The sequence below is a fragment of the Mandrillus leucophaeus genome, unplaced genomic scaffold, assembly GCF_000951045.1.
Source record: "Mandrillus leucophaeus isolate KB7577 unplaced genomic scaffold, Mleu.le_1.0 Scaffold1297, whole genome shotgun sequence".
Lineage (NCBI taxonomy): Eukaryota > Metazoa > Chordata > Mammalia > Primates > Cercopithecidae > Mandrillus > Mandrillus leucophaeus.
This window is the reverse complement of record NW_012101251.1, coordinates 552,950-562,470: the sequence shown is the minus strand read 5'-3', so window position 1 is coordinate 562,470 and position 9,521 is coordinate 552,950. Positions and strand designations below refer to the sequence as shown.

At 44.4% G+C, this 9,521-nt stretch overlaps 1 protein-coding gene across 1 annotated transcript in view; it reads right to left on the bottom strand.

Moving 5' to 3' along the window:
- The window catches only part of PHC2 (polyhomeotic homolog 2 (Drosophila)), a 111,559-nt gene extending 104,823 nt beyond the window's left edge, over window positions 1–6,736 (bottom strand). Inside the window, exon 1 of the mRNA XM_011972537.1 lies at window positions 6,303–6,736. The gene's annotated coding sequence lies outside the window, so the exon portion shown is untranslated. The remainder of the gene's footprint in view (window positions 1–6,302) is intronic.
- Window positions 6,737–9,521: the final 2,785 nt, after the last annotated feature.

The window sequence follows — 9,521 nt, the reverse complement described above, 5'->3', positions numbered from 1 at the left end:
CTACTTTAAATATAAAAGCACACGTAGGGAGGCCAAGGCAGGCAGATCACGAGGTCAGGAGATCAAGACCATCCTGGCTAACATGGTGAAACCTTGTCTCTGCTAAAAATACAAAAACAAAATTAGCGAGCACATGGTGGCCGGTAGTCCCAGCTACTCAGGAGGCTGAGGCGGGAGAATGGCATGAACCCGGGAGGTGGAGTTTGCAGTGAGCTGAGATTGCACCACTGCACTCCAGCCTGGGTGACAGAATGAGACTCCGTTAAAAAAAAAAAAAAAAAAAAAGTGCTTAATAAATATTTATTGAGTAAATTAATACTATTATAGAGATTGATTCATTAATACTATTTTAGAGATAGATTTATTTCCAGATGGTTCCTTAGAAGGAATGGGTGCCTTATAACAGTCATCATTTGTCCTGGAGAACTTACTCCTCAAATCTCTTGAAAAGCCTAAAGCCACCTTTATCTGTACCCATGGTTTCTACATCTTTTCTTCCCCCATCAGAAAGAGAACAGAGAAAGATCAGGTTACATTGCTTCTGTGGGCCTGTATAAATTCCTGAGAGGTTCTCTCTTCTGTCAGGAAAAGTTTCCCTGGCAACCATATTTACACACTCACTCATTTCCCTCCCCTCCTTTGATTCACTGGTTGGTATAAAAATTAATTTGCATTGATTTGCTGAAGCTTACAAGTTAATCATTCTAATAGACTCACAAAATTTTAGACGCTGGTCTCTGCCCAAAACTTGTTTCTTAAAGGGCCTGTTTACTTTCTTTAGAAATTTGAATGTAATTATCTTCAGTTTAAATATTTTTAAATACATTTAATATGTATTCTGAATGTTTCTGGCTTCAGGTAGAGAAAATAATATTTTTCTAAGGGCATCTGGCCTATATTATTAGTTAGGACGATCAAGAAACAAAGAGATACTTTAGTTCTGAGTAAGCAAAGGGTCAGATTCTTATCCAGCTATAGTAAGGTCCTGGAAGATAAAAGTCAAGGACCAAAACAAAAAGTCTGGGTCACATGAAATGATGAATCAGGCCTAAGATTCTGGGTGATCAGAGGTCAGGACCTGGATAACAGGAATGGGACGTGAGTTATCAAGAACTGAGTTTCATTAATTCATTCACTAAGTATTTACTGTGCAACTACTAGGGCATGGTGTTGGGAAAAGAGCAGTGAATAAGCCAGACACAGATGTACCCTCATAAAATTGAGAGTCACATATCTGAATAGTGAACACATGTTGACTTTGTTATTGAACCAAGTATCTCTGGACTAGGGGTGCTCACTGTATAATTTCCTATAAAGGCCAGAATTGGTTTCAGACTAGGAATGGCACAGAGACCTATAGATAAAGATAAGTTCAAGAAGCCTTCACTGGAGTACATAAGTTGGCAGGTCAAGCAGTCTTGGACATATACAACAGTTTCTTTACATTTAAACTTCAACAACAATGATATATGAGCCTATCACAGGAAACAAGGCTAGATACTTTGCAATATACCTACGTTTTATAAAGAATAGAGTGAAAGCCGATAAAGGTATGAGTTATTCTTAAGCTCTTTTAACAACCATTTACTGAGCATCTATGATGTTCAAGAAATAGTTTTAGGAGCTTAAGTTAAGGGTATGAAAAAGACATGGTCCTTAGCAATTATAACAATGTGGTAAATGCTATAATGAGATGCTAACGTATGAAGAAATATCAAAGAGGAGATTACTAATTCTTAAAAAGCAAGCTGGGAAATGCCTTCTGAGAGGTAATGCTTGAAATGAGTCTTAAAAGATAAGTAGAAAATTTTGTTTTAAGCTGGTAAATGTTGGGGTAATTTGTTATACAGCAATGGATAACTACTACAGTGCCTTATGGAGACCATGTTACAGCATAACTAGGAGACTATGGAGAAGACCCAGCCCAGTCATGTAAACTGTGTTTCATGTGTATACTGCAGGTTATATTGGACATCTCTTCATATTTTTCTTCTCACGTATTCTTAGGCTTACCTGATCCATGTTGGGCATAGAAAATGAGAACAAACACTCTGAACGGGGATGAGACAGGTAATGGGAGGAGGCAATACAATCTCAGTCTTGTCTGATTTCCCCCACAAAGGAATCCAGGTTGGTTGGCATAGGACTTGGTCAAGTGGTGTCAAGTGATGTCAGGACTTGGTCAAATCATTACTCAGAGAGACCAGAAGTGAAAGGAACAAGAGGATGAGTAAAAACTGTTTCTGAGAGAACCATAACCATGAAACCCAGAAAAAACTAATTGGTTGTCAGTTCCAAGTAGTGACCGTAAAGCCAAAAATGAAAGAAAATAGAAGTTTCTGTTTTTCTTGATTCATGTGGGTAGATGAAGGAACAGAGCAGGCAACAAAGTCAAGAGAGAACAGAAGCATTCCAGACAATGGTGGCAACCAGTGGGGTTCAAAGCTGCTGGAGGGGTCCATGGTTTGAGGGTCAAAGGGTAGCATCAACCTGATTAAAAAGGCACCAGATGAGGGCAGACAAGTCGTAGTGTACCTGTTCCACTCCAATTTCTGTTTCAGTAGGTTGAAAAATGGTCTCCATATTTTCCCATGAACAAATGGGTATATCTAACTAAAAAAGGAATAGAAATGAACTTGTGTTGTATTTAAACTGGGAGTAACAATAGCATCAGGACTATAACTCTCTCTAGTAATACCCTCACAACATGGTGGATGAGTTTCCAGAAGTCATTCTAAGTAAGCAATTCCTTGCCTCTTTATTCTCTATTCTCTTCATATTGACTGGGCATTTCCTTTTGCCCTTCACACCAGCAGACTCATGGAGTTCAAAATGAGGGGACCATAGGAAAATGTGATTGTGCAGCATGACACAGCAAGGACTTAGGCCACCTACCCAAAACAAAGGCCACAGCGCAAAATGCTTTCCTACCTTCAGGAGGTAGTACAGATACCTTCAGGCAGAACTGGATACCTAATTTGTGGGGCCTGGTGCAAAATGAAAATGTAGAACCCCATTGTTAAAAATTATCAAGAATTCCAAGACAGCAACAAGAGAGTATTAAACCAAGCCTGGGCCCCTCTAAACATAGGGCCCTGGGAGACTGCACAGGTTGCATACCCACAAAGCTGGCCCTGACTTCAGAGACAGTATAGCAAGATCCTCAGGAAAGCTTTAGAGTCTGAGCTGGATCCAAATCCCATCTGTGCCACTCATTAGCTATGTGACCTCCGGCAATTTACTTAGTCTTTCCATGTTGCCAAGAGGTTGTGTGGTTACAATCTGGTGCTGGGAAGATTAAATGGGATAATGAACAGAATGTATACAAAGAGCTTAGCACAATGCCTAGCACATAGTGAGCACTCAATAAATGATAGCTGTACTATTACTGTTCAATGAAACATACAGGTAGTTGTCAAAGCAATAAGTTTAAGAAACGGACTGCTGACTTACTATTAAGGATATGAAAGAAAAATAATAATATTTTAGGTCAACTAAAATAATGAAGCAGACAGAGAAAATGAAATCTTCCACTTGACTGTGCTGTCTTTGCTAATCACTTTTCTATTTCTTTTCTTCCTTTCATTGCCAAACATACAAAAGGTGATCTGCACGCTGTCTCCACTTCTTATCTGCATCTCATGCCACAGTTCTCTCTAATGTGGCTTTTAATATCCCCATGGCCACCCCCGCCACTCTAGTGAAGCTATCATTTTCAAAAAGTTACTAATGACCTTCTGTTTACTAAATATAATGAATGTTTCCCACTCTTTCTATACAATTTCATACTGCAGACCAATTTCTGCAGCTCAAAACTTTTTCTTCTCTTGACTTCTATGATACTACACTCTCATGGTTAATAGCATGTCTAACTGGCCTTGGCATCTGTCAGGTACACAACAAATGGTGGTGAATAGAATGCAGTTGTTTGATGAATAAATTAGATGGTTGTCTTGCTTCTTTGATATTCCTTATTTTCTACCATACGAACTCCATGGCTTCTCCCTCCCTCCCTAAATGTGGGGGATATATCTCCAAGTTTCAGTCCTTCATCCTCTATTCTATTTCTATGCTGTTATCACCCGTGTACTCAGCTAATCATATGGCTTCAATTATCACCATTTTTTTTTCTTTTCTCAGCTCCTATACCACACATTAAGCATCTCAAAAAGGTACTAAATGGCTGCTATACATTTGTGATTTCATTTACTCATCACAACAATATTGGGTAGGAGGCATTATTACAGATGAAGAAACTGAAGCCAAAGTCATGTAGCAAGTACCTGGTAGAACTGGGATCCAAATCTTTGTTTAGCTGAGAATAACCCCCATACTACACCACCCCTCTCATTTTCCTGTCTCCTCCACATCACAAATACAGGACAGTATTTGCACACAAGCAGGTGTTCAGTAAATACGCTGATTGAGAAGACTGCTTAAATACCGCCCATGATTTTCCAGCACTACAGTATCATCAGTCTTAGCAGAGCATATTAAGCATGTCACCCCAGTGACACCTTCTTTAGACTTGATCTGTAATATAACTCAAAACAGAAAATTTGCCAAAAACTTGCCATAAGCTGTTCTAAAAATAAATTTGGTCTAAGCAAAGCAAAAAGGCCTTTATCTGATTCAAATATTAGGAGAGTTCTGGGGATGAGGTCCACTTTGCTACTCTGGGCCCAACCTTGCTCAGCTTCTAAATGATTAGGAAGTAAAAATAGGCTGGCTAGTTGATGGCTGATGAGGTTAAATGAACTATTTATAGTTCTAGAGATAGATACTAAGACAGCAGAATGGGATTTTCTCTGCTCTGGTAGCTAAGACCTCATTAAAAGAAGCCCAATACATGTGAGACATGGGTGGAAACTGGGATGAAGAGAAGAGGATAATAGTAAGGAGGGAGGGTAAACAGAAAGGAGGAGGCACTGGAAAGCCTATGGAGGGCCTGGCCCAGTCTGGCAGATCCACCGCTGTTGTGCACAGCTGGCACCATGCAACAGTGGGCTCAGCTGCATTTGCACGATTCATGGTCTCAGTCCTGGACTACTTGCCCTGACCCATCTCACACTCCAGTCCTCTCTTAATCCAGATCCTTCCAGCTTCTGATCGTAATACTTATTTCCCCAGGTCTCACAGATTTGACATCCAGCATTGCTTCCCTAGTTATGGCCATGTATTCTCTTTTTGTATGGTTTAGATTTGCCCTCCTCAGATGCTGCCTCTAGTGCCAAACATTATGCCCAGTTTTCAGGCCCTCTCCTTTAGAGCGATTGAAAACTACTCCTATTCCACCTCCACATGATGGACTCTTACTTGGAAAGACATGAGTGACAAAGACCAGGGATGAGGCTCAGAAAAACTGATGAGGGGAAAATATGGCAGAGAAAACGATAAGAAAAATATCACTGGACAACTGGGCTGGGAATGAGAAATTCCGGGCTACTTTTAGGAAGTTACATTACAGAGGAAGGAAAAACGCCATAGTTACAATAGAAAGCCATTCCCTAGAGATAACATATTCTTTATGTGGCTGCATTTGCTGTTCCCCCGCTTTGGCTGCCTTTTCAGTCCTTTCCAATTTTCTCTGCAAGGTGAACTCCTATTCACCCTTCAACACCTTGTTTAAATGTGTTCTCTGGAAAGCCTTCCCTGGTCCTCTCAGACAGCTAATTGTTCCCTCCTCTGTGCTTTCACAGTCCTTTGCATTCACGTCTATTATGCTGTTAATCACTTTTACTAGCAATTTCATTTGTTTCTCCTACCACTTCTTTCAGGACAAGGACTAATTATCTTATTCATCTTTGCATCCCCAAGACATAGCAGAGTGCCTGGCATATGCCAAGTATTTGTTGTTGGGTGATAAAAGACATCAAGAGCAACATGGAAGTGCAATTTGCACTTCACTTGCAAAATCAAATTGGTTCCTGGTACTTTTCATGTGTAACCGCGTTTTCTCTTGATTTAGAAGGAACGAGTTTAGACTCATAAAAGAAACTCTATTGACATCCCGGACGCATTAGCCGATTTTCATCCCCACTAGTGACAGAAATATTTTTTTTCCCCCACACTTCCAAGAAATTCCCAGGGTAAGCTTAATATCAGTGGCGCATCTCTCCTCCTACCATTTCTATTGTAGCGAAAGCTAAATTACACTGTGAGCCTAAAGCTGCCACCAGTCTTAGTGAAATGGGGGAGGGGGGATAATTACAAGAAGACACTTCTGTAGCAGACCTAGGAGGGGGTTGGGGGAGGAAGATGAATTTAAGCTTCGCCTTATAAGAAATGTGTTAGACACTCACGTAGAACAGCCGCTTCCTCTGTGCATGACAGACCCGATCCAGGTGTCCAGCACCGACCTTTTCCCATGGGTGTCAGGTCATCACCCAGCACAGAAAACAAGGGACCAGCGCCTTTCTAGGGTATCCCTCTTTCTCCAACCTTGGGGCCCGCTTTTCCTCTAGGGGACTGTTCTCTCCTCCCAGTTCCAGCAACCCCGGTTCCCTCTGCTGGTACCCCCCACGCCACGCTTGACTCTGGACCGAAAGTGCCGGCGGCTGGGTTGTCAGGCCGCGGCTGGGGAGCGGGCGCCCTGGTCAGGCCCGAACCCCCGGTCTCCCCGCACTCTGCGGGACGAGCGGAGCAGGCGCAGGCCGCGCAAGGCCACGGGCTGCCGCGGCGCGGGCCTCTCCGCGGGAGGGGGTTCGGTCCCCGGGGAAAGCGCTCCAGTGACGGGACCTCGGCCCGTTCCCGTTCCCGGCAGCCCCCCGGCAAGCCTCGGCCTCAGAGCTCCCCGCAGCCCTCCTCGCGGCGGGTTACCGGCCTGGGGGCGCCGCGCTCTACCGGTCGCTGGCCGGGACTGCGGGCTCCCAGCGCGGGCCCCACGCCGCGGACCAGGGGTCAGGCCGCCTGCCGCCCGTCTGTCCGTGCCCATGGCAATGCCCCCGCCCCGCGCGGCCCGTCCCGGCCGAGCACTCCGGCCCGACCGTGACAGCTGGGTGCCCAAAGGGTTAAGCCGGCAGCGCGGCGGCCGGTGTCCCCCGCGCGCTGCCCGTCAGCCGCAAGCCGGCCCCAGCGCGCACGCGCCCGCCCGTTACCTGCGGTCGCCTCCGCGCTCCTCCTCCACCTGGCCGCTCTCTCCCGGGGGCCGCCCCTCAGCCCGCCCCCTCGGCTCGGCGCCGCGCACCCTGCTGGCTACTCGGACGCGGCCACCGGAGGAGGGGCGTGGGCTTCATTACCATATATTAGAATACCAGCGCGCGTCACGTGGCCGCTCCAGCCAATGGTCACCCTGGAAGGGCGGGGATTGGGCGGAACACGCCTTAGTGGTGCTCCCAGCCTGAACCGGTGGCCATGGCAACGGGCGGGTGGGCGGGGTAGTGGGGAGGCTCTGGAGCCCGGTGCCCCCCGGGAGCATCTCCTCTACCTGAGCTCCGCATGGCGACCGCGCGCAGTTTTCCCACCTCGCAGATGGAGAGATTTGTCTCAGCCAGAGAGATCCAGATTCAGCCAACATTTATTGAGCACTTACTACGTGCCTTAACACTTTGCCGCAGAATGTGATGTCTGTCCTATTAACCCCACTAGATAGTAGGGAAAGTGGAAGCTCAGAGAGGTTAGATCATTCACCCAAAATCATACAACAACATTAAATGGCAAAAGTGGAGATCTAAGACCATTTTTGACTTCAGATCCGGGACAATCGCGAGTTTTTTTTATCCAGCAGGAGTCTCCTAGCACCTCCTCACAATTCCAGGTGTGCTGAGCAGTTGAGAAAATCCTTGTAAATAATTTGTACAGCGTTTTACTGTTTCCTTACGGTGACCTTTGAGAGTAGTAGGCAGAACAGTTATGCCCGTATTACAAAGGAGAGAAAATGAGGCTCGGAGAGGCCATGTGACATAATTTAGGTCAAACAGCTATTAAGAGCTAATGCTTAGTTACAGTTATTTATACTGAAGCTCATTACTTTAGAAAACTTGTAAATTCAGTCTTCTCAACATGGTGGAATTACTGTGACCATTCTATGGATTAAGAAACCGAGACTTTGGGAAGTTAAGCAAATTGCCCAAGGTTATACAGCTAGTAAGTAGCAGATTTAAGGTTCAAATCCAGGTTTATCTGGCCCCAAAGCTAGTCTCATTGTATTACATTTATTTAATTTAGGATTGGATTTAGAACCTCTTCTCTAATAGAGCTTTGTCTCCTCTCAAGATATGGTGGTGTTATGTCTTAATCCTACAGCAAATATACCTTGTGACAAGTGACATGTGTTAAGGTCACAGAGGCTACATAGTAAAAGAGAATAGAGTCACCAGTAGGTAGGGGCACTGTAGAATTATCTGTCTTTCCTTTATTTTTATTTTATTTTATTTATTTATTTTGAGTTCGATCTCACTCTTGTCACCCAGACTGGAGTGCAATGGTGCGATCTCGGCTCACTGCAACCTCCACCTCCCAGATTCAAACTATTCTCCTGACTTAGCCTCCTGAGTAGCTGGGATTACAGGCACCTGCCACCACACCCAGCTAAGTTTTGTACGTTTAGTAGAGACAGGGTTTTGCCATGTTGGCCAGGCTGGTCTCAAACTTCTGACCTCAGGTGATCCGCCTGCCTCAGCCTCCCAAAGTACTGGGATTACAGGTGTGAGCCACCGTGCCCAGCCTGTCTTTCCATTTTTACCCTAGGGATTTGATAGTTTAGCTAAAGGCACAGTAGTTTAAAAACACAAATATCTGTGTACAGACAGACTTGTTTAGCTCAGTGATTCTAATTGTATTTATTTATTTATTTATTTTTTAGAGACAAAATTATGCTCTATCATCCAGGCTGGGGTACAATGGTGCGATCATAGCTCACTATAACATTGAACTCCTGGGCTCAAGTGATCCTCCTGTCTCAGCCTCCCGAGGAGTAGCTGTGACTACAGGCATGCACCCCCACACCCGGGTAATTGTTATGTTGCCCAGGCTTGTCTCAAACTTCTGGCCTCAAGCAATCCTCCTGCTTGGGCTCCCCAAAACTCTGGGATTCACAGGTGTGAGCTACCACATCTGGCCATGGTTCTCTAACTTTAATATACTTATGGATTACTGGACAGGGCTCTATGCCTCAAACTAAATATACTAAAGTTTATAGGCATTTAAAGGGATTATCAAAGGTAATTTTGAATATATGTACATTTCACCTTCCTGGGTTGCTTTAAAACCCGATTTCCTCCTAAAACGTGACTGTTTGGTGCTTAAGAGCACAAACATAGAAGCAGACCTGCGTGGGTTAAAATCCTGACTTGGCCACTCATTGACTGTGCGACCTTGGGCAAGTTACTTAAACTCTTAAATTTCCTCATTTGTAAAACAGGATACAAATGTTGTGAGAATTTAATGACTTACTGTGCATATATATACACATATATAATATAAACATTTCATATAGGCCCTGGCCCAGGGACAAACCCTCCATAATTGATAGCTATTGTCATTTCTGTTATCATCCCAGGAGCTTTCCTAGGAACCGACAA